Source organism: Scleropages formosus, chromosome 14 (assembly GCF_900964775.1).
Source record: "Scleropages formosus chromosome 14, fSclFor1.1, whole genome shotgun sequence".
NCBI lineage: Eukaryota > Metazoa > Chordata > Actinopteri > Osteoglossiformes > Osteoglossidae > Scleropages > Scleropages formosus.
The window spans coordinates 2484439-2496647 of NC_041819.1; positions in this window are offsets into that span (position 1 = coordinate 2484439).

Sequence of the window (12209 nt, forward strand, 5' to 3'; positions counted from 1 at the left end):
GGTGTTGCCGTGCAGTGACCTTGCCGTGGAATTGATCGGGAGGAGATGCGCATTCGGTCATGCTGAAGACAGAAGAGATGATGGGAATCTGTGGACGCGAATAGATATAACGGATATACTGCATGTGAGATGGCACTCTCCTGGTCCTCTCTTCCTGGACAGTTTGGTTGCATTCAATGTAAAATAAGTCACTCCATTATTGAACCTCTACACTGTGTCAGTTTGCTGCACTGAGACATGGCCCTCATGCTCTCTCACTGATTGAACCCTGAGCTTTTGCACTGGGAGGCGTTAACTGCTCTTCCCAGAAAGTAAAACCCAGTGTTGCAAATGTAATTTGCCCTATCGATGCACAGCCGTGTGAGTGATGGATGGACGCTGCCTCCCAATGTGGCAGCGGGGGGTGGCTGTTTCAGAATTAATGGAGTCCACATGATTACAGTGGATACAGAGCCTGGATAAGTACATGAAAACTTACTAATTGGAACAAGACCCGCGTGACAACACTGTCCTTTTTATCCCAGTAAGGTGAAGTCATTCCAAGCCACTGCAATGGCAAAGTGTCTCGATCTCGGTACCAGTGTTGTGGACCGAACCCCCATTGTTCCTCAGAACTGCTGAATCCCTCATAGCACTCAGCAAAGATCTCAGATCCAATTTCTTTCCAACTCATTTCTCCCCTCATAGCTTGTATCTGCGTACTGTACTAGCTCTTCCTGCGTTAATTTTGGGGAACGTGTACCTGTACCGCACTGTCTCAATGGGCAAGGTACTTACCGTAAACTGATCCGGTAAAAATGACCCACGGTACAAAGAGATGGATCACTGTCAGTCGCTTCGGAGATCGGCGTCAGCTAAACGAACAAATGCAAATGTGCCGGAGAAATTAGCGGCACGCTGCCTACCCGAGTAACGTGTACCTGCGGATTGGCGGCATCAAACAAACCAGCTGTGCTTCAGCAATCGTGTGTCTGTATCTAAGGCTCTTCCTCTGCCGTTGAAAGCGCTTTTGTTTTCTCCGAGTTGCACGTCCCTTTGTTGAAAAGCATCTTCTTTGTGAACGCACAAATGCGAATGCAAATTTCTCCAGCATTAGGGTATTAATACGAGAGAGGTAGTCTGAGACGGAGCGGCGCTTTGAGCCTACGCAGTTCCACAAGAGCTCTTCATTAGCGGGCGAGCGAGCGCTTGCGAGACGCCGCAGTACAGGGCTCTCCCCGCAGCGGGCGTTGCTGTCGGCCCTATGCTTCTAGGAACACCCCCCAGCCCCCACCGACTTTCCACGAAAAGCACGAATCGGGGCTTTTTATCTCATCATTTATCTGTCGCCAGGCCTGGGATCACGGGGTATTTATAGCGTCAAGCGGATCCCTTCCGCTAAATTGAAGCGAGGTGCGGTTGGGTTGTTGGGACCAGGCAAGATGAAAAAGCGGTCGGTGCAGCGGAGTGCGTCGCGGGGCAGGTGCCAGCGCTCGGACCACGCGCTACGCTGCGGCCTCGGGCAACATGGCTTCATCCGTAGCGACCGCACGGCCTCGTTGAGAAATGGCAGCAGAGCTTTGAGCTTCGGCTTCCATCCGACGTCCCGCGCCGAAAAAGAGGACTTTGAGCGTACCGGGACTATGTAGTACTCGTTCTGAATATTGACTATGCTTATGTTCAGGTTTGAGTCCCCCGTAGGTTCTACAATCTGAAATATACAAACAAAATAAGTGATTTAACATATGGAGGCAGGTTAGCATGAAGGCGCCAAGCGGTATTTGCCTCCAGGAACCATGTGTAAATCTTTCTGTATTATTCATGAATCCTGGGTGAAGGGCATAAAAAAATGAAGAAATACATCGCATCAGAAGCCGGTATCTGCCATCTGCTTCGCAGCGAACGCTTCATAAATAGTTCTTAATGCTTCGGGAAGTTCAAAGTGTGCATTGCCCGAATACATTTTATATTTCACATATTTCACAAATCTTAAGAACACAGAAATATGGAGGACTGCCGCAGAAGTGCGCCATTCAGTTTGTGATAATAATATCAGTAATTCATGGGGATTCCTGGGAATTATGCTGTAATTTTAGGATACGGAACAATACTGCATGTGTTATAGTGGAAAGCTGCAGCAGATGGGGGGTTCCCTTTTCCCAGAGGCTGGGAATATGGCCAGAGGTGGGAGCTGGGTGAGCCCACAACCCCATGGCCCTGCCCCAGCCCACCCTGGCCAGAATTGAATTAGCCATCGACAGCGCTTTGCTGTGTCAGATTTGAGAGCTCAGCTGCGTCGGTGTGATGGCACAGTCTCCAAGATTCACGCAACGCTACATACACAGCGACTGTCCTTCTGCACAAGTGGCGAAATTCTACATACGCACAATCACCCACCCGTTGTCAACAACCACTTGTCCCATGCGGGGTTGCGGTGAACCGGAGCCTAACCCGGCAACGCAGAGCGCAAGGCCGCAGGGGGGAGGACACACCCAGGACGGGACACCAGTCCGTCGCAAGGCACCCCAAGCAGGGCTTGAACCCCAGACCCACCACACAGTGGGCACCAGTAGAACCTGCCATGCAACCACACTCCCACTTCCACACCCTGTGATTATTACACAATCCTACAGATAGGTTAATAGCATAATGTCCACGTAACATGTACGCAAGCATCACGCCTTCATTCAAATCGCTTCTTCTCTTTTTCCAAAGCGCTCTTTGCGATGTTTGCCGAGATGTACGTCGTTTTGGAGAAAAGCCTCTTCTGAATGAATAATATACTACATATGGATTTGGAATTTACTAAAGGCAAATTGCGACTTTTTCCAATGTTATTGTTGAGAAAAAATCATTTTGCTGTGGGCTTTAGGGATTAAAGAAGTCGGGAGCAGCTTAAGATATAAGTATACAGCGGAGTAGGACCAAAAACTGATTTACGAAGATATCAGGAATGCACTTAGGTATAGTCCTCTTATTCTGCATCAGTAGTTGCAGATATTGTGTATCATGGTGGCACAGCAGGTAGCACTTGAGTTCCATGCAGCCTGGGCTCTGGATTCAGATGTAGGTATGACCTGTGATCAGGTGGGGTGTTTGCGTGTTCTCCACGTTTGCGAGGCTTTTCTCCCAAAGACATGTGTTCCAAGGGGATTGGTGACTCGAACTTGCCCACTGTGTGTGTTTCGCTGCTCCGACGTATAGATCGGTGAGTGTTTGTAGGGAGTTCGCTGTCATGTATCCAGTAGTGTAAGGAACCTTGGGTAAAGGCGTGATCTAAACACCACACAGTGGTCACTGTACACATGTTGCTTTGAAGTAAAGCATCTGCTACACGAGTAAATGCAAATTGAGGCCCTGTTCTAAGAGTCCTACAACTTCACTGTAGATGGCAAGTAACTATGTTTTGATCGATTTTGTTGATTTTATAATGCATGTTGATGCTTCTGAAATACTCTTATTGCGTTGTGCCAATGTGTCATTTTGGTTCACTTTGCAGCTAAGAAAAAAATTGTAAAGCAGTCAAGAAAAATGACAGTAAAATGGCTTTCATCTGAGTCATAGCTGGGGGGCGTGTCCCCATAGCGGCCACGACACCCACACACATCCACAGCAGCAGGCTCCGTAGGCCATCACACACTGTATTCGGGTAATAAACTTAAAGCCTATAGCAAAACTTTGCCAACAGTGGCTTTTGACCCAGAACGTCATGGTATGAGTTGTGTTGGACTCGCCAGCCTCCTACGTCTCCCCCTCCTCGCCACTCTCCACTGGCTTCCCGTCGCTGACCGTATTAAGTTCAACATTCTGGTCGTGGGCTATAAGATGGTCAAAAGATCAGAACCCCAGTCCTGCAGTCTTCTACCACCGGCTGCTTGGTAGCCCCATTCAAAAGGAGTCCAAAATGATCAAAAGTCTTAAAAGATTCTTGGTTTTTGCTCCCTCTCTTAGAACTGCTGAATCCCTTCCAGTACTGTGGAAGGGTCCCTGAACCAGTCTCTTTCAGACCAACTTCTCTCCTGTGTCCTGACAGCTCCACAAATTTCCATCATACCATTTGCCACCCTCATTTTCACAATGGTGGTATCAGACAAACAAAAAAAACCGCACTCTGGAAACCATTCGCCTGTCTGCACGCAAAGATCTTCACTTGTTGTGAAACGCAGTAGAGTCGCGCGTCGCTCCCGAGAAAAGCGCTCTGCTAAAGGAATAAACGCGAATGTGAAAGATCTCACGGTCACTCCTCATATCTTCAGCTTCCTCACTACTTAGCCTCGACAATCATGGTGTATTTGTGTGTGTGTGTTTGAGGGGGTGTGCATGCCTCGCTTCCTTCATTTCAGGGCCCATGACAAGAATGGCATGCTTTGTGAACAGGTAAGGGCTAGCGACCACGGGGGGCTTCACATCTGCTTGGAGAGCGCTTTGGTTTCCATCTCTGACCGTCCTCCATCCAAGGCAGCGGAGCTCGACCCCGGCAACAAGCTGAATATTGACGAAGGGGGCGGTGGGTGGTGGTAGCGGGAGGTGATGGAGAGGGCAGCTGTTGTGTGAGGAAGGGAGAGTGTTCGGGGGGGAGAGAGAGAGAGAGAGAGAGAGAGAGAGAGAGAGAGAGAGAGAGAAATAAATGCATAAGTGGTGCCTTTGATTCCATTCTTCCAGGGCCCCGCAGCTGAAGCGAAGGTGGGTGGCGGGTCGGGTCGCCGCAGTGACGCTCGCTGCTCGGCCGCCCACCCTCCTCCCACGAGCCTCCGCTGGGCCTGCGAAGGAACGAATTGCCCCCTGATTAATCAATATGCAGCACAACACAAAACCCCTCGTTTATGATGAAATGGACTCTCAAAATCTCCTCTCTTTCTAAATACAGCCACGAGGAGAGAATTTATTAGTTTTCTTGTGCTGCTGTAGTTTGGATTTTTTACCACATTTGGGCACAGTGAGTCAGTAAATGTGTTTTTTTTTTTTCCTCTCCTCTAGTTGTGAAAGGCTCTCGAAAAAGGCTAACGAAATTCTAAGGAAATGCCTTTACTAAGAGGTGAGTGATTGCATAGCGGCTGTTTATGTAAGGCTTTCAAGGAGACTTTCTTTAGTCATTTTTTCAGAACAGTGCAGTGGAACGGGTGATTTGGGGATGCAAGACCTGCGCTCATAAATAATGAGGCCGCAATTTGAATTCTTTCAAGACATGACGTACAGTTGCGCTCATGTTTTCGTTCCACAAGTCTTCGTTAACATGAGCGCAGTTTCACTGGTAAGACACAGTAAATGGTGTAATGTCACTTTAATTGGAACCAAGATCAGTTTTTTTAAAGACATCAAAGCAACAGCTCGGTGTAACTAAGGCTCATGGGAAATGGAGTTTCCTTAATGGTTCCAAAATCCAACCATTCTTTATCCAAGGCAGGGTACTGCTGGTTAGGAGCCTAACTCCCTGGACACAACATCAGTTCTCACACACAAACACACAAACACAAAAGGGATAATTTAGAGTCACTGGCTCGCCTGGAACACATGTCCTTGGACTGTGGGAGGAAACACACATAAACACGAGGAGAACATGGATTGGAACCCACAACAAAACACCCAGCCCCCATAGTGCTTCTCAAGCCCCTATGATAAATCAACAGGAGTCTGACAAACAGCCTGGTTCTCTAAACAAGAGGACCCTCACTTGGGTTCCTGGATTCACTGAAGTTTATTCCTGAACTCCTGGGCTGCGAGAGGGATCAGGGAGGAGGCAGAGACTCCCAAACCCCCCCTGAACTCCTGAACTCCGGTCCTTGACCGTCTCTGTCCAGGGGAAGACCTCTTACTGTGAATGGAAGGGGCTTAAATAAGGGAGTCATGGCAACTAGGTGTCTGTCAGCTGTAATGAGATGTATGTGTTAAGGTGACATGGCAACCAGCAAGCGTACATGTGAGTGTGTGTGTGTGTGTGCGTGCATGACGTTCCGTATATGACAATGCATTATACTCCATGCTGCAATGTTCATGTGTTTTATGTACGTGTGTGTTCTGCCTGCCACAAGATGTTTTTAATGTTAACAACATTAAACCAGAAGGCTATTGACTCAAACCCCACTCCCTGCTAATGTTGTAAGTGGCGCTGAGCAAAATACCTTCCCTAAATTGTTGAGCTGAGTTACCCATCAAATGGGAGCTCCGTGATGCTTTAGATAAAAAAAACACAGTGTCATCTGTGGAAGAAGTTGTAGTAATAATAATCTTGCCATATTGTGTGTTTACTACATGCTAAAATCTCCATTGACGTTATGATCTTGTTTGGAGATTTTCAAAAATATTTAGACAACTGGATTTTTCAATGTAGTAATTTAGTTTAGGTACCATGCCAAATTTACATTAGGGTCCCATCTGAAAAAGTTACACCGGTAACTTTCTGGTTACAAATGAGTGTTCCTAACTAGTATGAATGAACAAGAGTCACAATTACATAATCATAGACTTTTTTGAAATCACCCTTAAAAATTGACCAACGACAATAATTTGCTATTTTCAGTCAGCAGTGAAATGTGAGCGGCTTTCTCATCTGTGAGTGTTTGTCAATGTTTATTTGGCCCTTTGACAACAGCGAAGGGAAATGCTGACTGTAGAATGACACCAGTAGGCAATGGCCTTGACAAGAGGTGACTGGGGTGACCTCTGCATCTTCTCTTTCACATGCGGAGTCTGACATATTAGGCAACTGGTTCTCTGCACTATTTTGAGACGCGACCTCATGTATGGCAGCGTTGCCGCTGTTTAATGGCTGCGAGGAGCACACCTGTGTGCAAACACCTGCTCTCACTGTATGTTGTACCGCTTATTTGTTAAAGTGTTTCTTTTATTTTGCAAGACAGAACTGTCCAAAAGTAAGATTGCAGTCCTAAGTACGTTTCGCCCCATCTAGTGGTAGGGATGTGCTTCATTCTCAATTTTGGAAAATAACATGTCCTTATTTTATGACGAATATGTCACTTACAACTGATTGGCTGAGGACAAAGATGAATGATCCTGATTGGCTGAGGAGAAAACCGTGTGGGGGTCTCGGTGGTGCAGCAGGTTTGACCGGGTCCTGCCTTCTTGTGGGTCTGGGGTTTGAATCCTGCTTGGAGTGCCTTGCAGTGGACTGGCATCCTGCCCTGGGCGGGTCCCTTGCGCCCTGTGTTGCCAGGTTCGGCTCCGGTTCTCCGTGACCCTGCTCAGGACAAGCGGTTTCAGCTTGTGTGTGTGTCAGTAACAGAGATTCTGAAGACAAAGTTTTACATTTTTTCACTGTGTAATTTTATGAAAAAATGTTAATGTACTTGATACTGCCTTGGTTACGCTGATCACCAGCTACGTGCAGGTGGCTACTGCCTTCTGGGTGTTAGTCAGGGTGCGCCCGTTCAAGACCTTGTTGTACGTCAAAACCCATCTCCGAATCGATCTTCCTGCCTAGGTGGGTCACCAAACGGTAGAGCTCCCACCCCTGGGAGGCACAGTGGCACAGTGAGTGGTGTCGCTGTCTCACACTGTCTAGGTAGTATAAGAGATGCTGGTTTGATCCCTGTTAAGTTTATATGGAGCTTACATGTTCTGTCTGTCTGGGTTTCCATCGGGGTGCTCTGGTTTCCTCCCACAGTCCACTGTTCAGGTTCACCCATAGTGTGTGAGTGACAGAGAGTGTGTTCCACTGATGTATGAATGAGCGACCCATTGTAAGTAGTGTATCTAGCAGTGTAAATCACCTTGGTGAATAAGGTGTGTAGGGTCATAACACTACATTGGAAGTCGCTTTGGAGAAAGCGTCTGCAAAATGAAGGAGCTTAAGTTGAGGAGCACTTTCCGACTGGTGCCACAAGATGCCACTCTTCCCTTTCGTCATACGTTTTGTTCAGTGTTGCGCGGATGTGGCCTGCAGTGCAAAACATGGAACATCATCTCCCAATACGGTGTTTTTACACTTACTTTACTGTGAAAAGTGCTGCTTGATATAACATGAACAACATTTCACTTTCACCTACATAAGCTGAGAAACTAATAACTATTCCTTGCTATTAAACTGTGCAATGAACAGTTTATATACTAGTACATATACAGTATAGCTGACATGTAGACTGAAAGGAAATATATTTTGGAATAAGACAGACAGATCGTTCTTAATCTGTGAGTGACAGGCTGCAACGGAAGATGAGAAAGGCAGAGTAACGAAATAAAAACACCAATAATAATAATAATAATAATAATAATAATAATATAAAACCTGAATCTAATTAATTTAACTGATTTTTTCAGGTTCTTTGATGGGAAAATTAAATCACGGTTGCATACATGGTGGAACCAAGGCTTGGAAACCCATCACTGTTCCAGATTATTCCAACGATGAGAGCTGAAATACGACTCAAGAGATATTTGTAAACGTTTCTGCTTTAGCATAGTATGAAAGGCTGAAAGGACTCACAGATTCTGCCCGGAGTCAGTGAGCCTCCGAGGCCATTCCAACACGACGGCATCACACATCAGTTCACACTAACGGCTGCTGTCTTACCATGCACGCGTGGTGCGAGACCATCTGTTGATGGGCGGAATGCAACGGCGCTCACCTTGAGGGCGACCCCTTCCCAGCGTTGGAAGGACAGCGCTACGGGATGCACCGGTCACACTCGCACCTCCTATTGCTCCTCGCGGACTTCCTCCGCACTGCCTGCTCTGCTGTAGGAGCTGGAGCGGCCAACACATTCAATCACAATTACGCTGGCAACTGGGCGCTGGCCAGCGCAGATGAAAAAGAAAGACATTAATGGGCTAATAATTTTCCTTAACAAAGGAGCATTATGTTATATTGGTGCTGTATTGCGCTGCTGGGATCTGCAATGCCGCACGAGTCGTGCGAGTTCAAGGAGAGCGGGGACCTATAAAAGCAGGAGACACAATATGTCTGGAAAGATCACTGTAAAAAGAGACAGAAATAGAGTCCCTGAAACACAGCTTTGTCACTTCACTTCCTGCTCTCTCTTAAATTAGGGTTTATTCTCAGGGGTGTGCAATTTCCTACAGGACAAATGAAGTTTCTCTTTCCATCCATCCATCTTTCTTTATATGACGGATGTGTGCTGCTGTGAGTAAGAGTGTATAAAAACGCCTATTTATGCGTGTATTTCAAGGTGGTCCCCTACGTGACCGTCCTGCACAGAGACGAACAGCGCCGGTCCATGACTGTCCTCGCAGCGACCGGCTCTGATCGCGAAGGGCCGCCTTTCACGAGAGGGTATCGGCGGCTGGTCTTGTGGAAACAGGTGGGCGGGGCTTCCACTTTATCGCGCCTCCACCTGTATGGGACCCCCATCGGAACGAAGGCGCCAATCTACGGGAGCGCCTGCCTGCTCCGCTGGCGACGTACTCGCGCTGGCCATTCTCCGGCAGGAACGTCTTCACGCACACTCTGGGAACGATAACAGGCACCAGAGCCCAACGCAAGACTAATACAATCTTGTCTACAGCAGAGTGACTCAAAAACACACACACACACACACAGAGTTTCTGAACCGCTTGTCCCATACAGGGTCACGGGGAGCCGGAGCCTACCCGGTAACACAGGGAGTAAGGCCAGAGGGGGAGGGGACACACCCAGGACAGGAGGCCAGTCCATCACAAGGCACCCCAAGCGGGACTTGAACCCCAGACCCACTGGAGAGCAGGACCCGGTCCAACCCACTGCGCCACTGCGCCACCGCGCCCCCTCTGACTCAAAAACAGAGAAATGTTAAAAAAGCTGGAGATTTTTTTGCCCATCCCTTCAAATCACCTGCGCTTTTTGGGAACGGAATGACATGGTTTGTGTAATAAAGGCGACGCGCCTTGTTGACATTCAGTGCTACGGTGGAGATTACCAAGTTCTTTGCAGTAGTCTTTCGTCAGCCCCCGGAGGCCCCCGCGGTGCGGCTCGCATTGCTGCACCCTGTAATTAGCGGCTTTGGCGGGTGCGTTGAGACGGAGCGCCCTGGGCTTCTGCGTCGGCTCTGCATGTGTGTGCCCGCCTCGGGGTGTGTGCGGAGGTTCCATCCCAGAATTAACCGTTAGGTGCCTAATCACCTGGAAGGCGCAGCTTGCACCCGCTGTCCGTTCTGCATCCGTAGGGCCTGTCGGGGCGGGAGGGGGGCGGGATCCACACAACCGATCCCCAGCTGACCTCCCAAAGGCCCGGCACAATTATCCCTAAATCCACATCAGTGTTACCGGCCACATCCGGACATTCTTCGCGCGTTTGCCAGAATTTACCCCACTTTTTCAGAGGCGCTGACACAAAGTTTGGGGGTGTCTCAAAGTCGGCGGCTCAGTCGTACAGTTTGTGTAACAGCTTCCTTTTGTTTGGCTGACAGATGAGTCATCTGAGTGCCATCAGTGTGATGATCGCTGCTTCCTCGCTCCCTGTCTTGGACTGGCTTCTCCCCAGGCTTCCAGACCCTAGATATAATAATTAAAACTGATCAATCACTTGTCCAACCCCCCTCCCCCCACATATGGTAGAAGTGCTCAAAGTTAATTCCCATGTTCCTCTTCTTGGAGATTCCCACTCACTTAAGTGACAGCGAAGATGCTGTTCCTGCTGCACGGGTGACAGTAGGACGGTACGTGTTCTGGTGCATATGTTCACGCGTCTCCCCATCTCACCCCGCGGAGCCGGAGAGCGTTGGAGACAGAGGAAGCCGTCAGCTCTAGATGTCAGTGTAAACCCGTTTTAAGGAGCGCCGCGTGTGCCACGGGAAATAACGCCGTGGTTATTTTTAGTGTCGAACCCTCTTTATGAGAGTGTTGTATTGGGCCGCCTCTCATTGTGTTTAATTATGATGCGCCCCTATGGATGACCATACGCCTTTATCGTGCAGGTCCAAACTCAGCAAGACTTTCAACCGTACACCATTGTGTTTCCATGTTACAAGATAAATCATTGTTTTTTTTTTCCTTCCCCTGCACAGTGCAGCTTTGTTATATAAAACGGAACATTGCAGAATGGAGTTTGGTAAATAATGTAATTTTGGTTCAGTGTTTGCAAGTGATGCTGCGCTCTGGGAATATTTCTGCGCATCCAATCTGTGCTTTGTTTATACCGGGTGATGTAATATGATAACGCACAAAGAGAGGAGGAAGCAATATCAGTTCGATCAGACCCCTGCGAGACGTTTTTCGATATGCGGGAATATTGTCATCTTAAACATAACTCACTTTGACTGTTTGCAAGTCTTCATCCCGAAACACTAGAGGCTTATAGGAACCAAGCTCATTTTCACATCACAACCATTTAGGTCATTGCTTTCCCTCAACAGAGGTATATTTTTCATCACAACCCCCATATCATACGTGAAAGGCAGCAATGACTTTGCAGTGAGAAATCCATTGATTTATTCACCCTCTCCAGTGGCCAATCCAGGTAGGATTGTGTCGATCCAGAGTTAATCCGCGGAGGTAAAGGTTTAAGAGACGCTACGCCCTAAACAGGACATTAGGTCGCGTGAAGGCATTCAAACACACACACAGCTTTATTAATGCTGTCACATAGTATGAAAAATTTAGAGGCACTAATTAACCTGATCAGCTTACTTTCATGGGGAGGAAAAGCAGGGCACCCAGAGGACAGCGAGAAACTAATCCGTGAAACAAACTGGTCTTCTCAACTTTATGAGCGAATCTTCTTCATCGAACCCCAGAGTGAAGGACAAATCCAGCTCTAATCTTGTTTCCAAATGATGTTTTCCCCCCCATCATATCTTACCCATGGCTGATAAAAATAACCATTTGCAAGTCCGTCCTCTGATGCAGTAGGAAGACTCAATACCTCATTCTCTCTAAGGCTTTCCACCCTGTACTTTATAAAGAAGCAACTGAGGGAACTTTCACAAACTCCTTCGCAACCATTGAATACTCTAGACAAGTCGTCTGTTCAGTGTGCATTTCTGTGTTTAGCCAGTGCTGCTCTCTCCAAAGGAATACACAGCGATCTGATGCCTGGGTAAGAATGGCCCAATCAGGCCATCGAGAGCACTACAGTCACTTTGTCTGTCATTTATGAAGCGCTGAAGGTGAATGGGAATAATTACCAAGGTCCAAGCAAACAAATTCAATCCATTATAGTCTGGTGAAGTAAAGTAATCAAGTGGAAGGTCTGAAAGCTTCGTGGAGCTGCAGACGTTCAATTAGAGTTATTGTGGGAGGCGTCCTTGAGGGTAACAACGGTGACCGACCTGCTCCTCCCC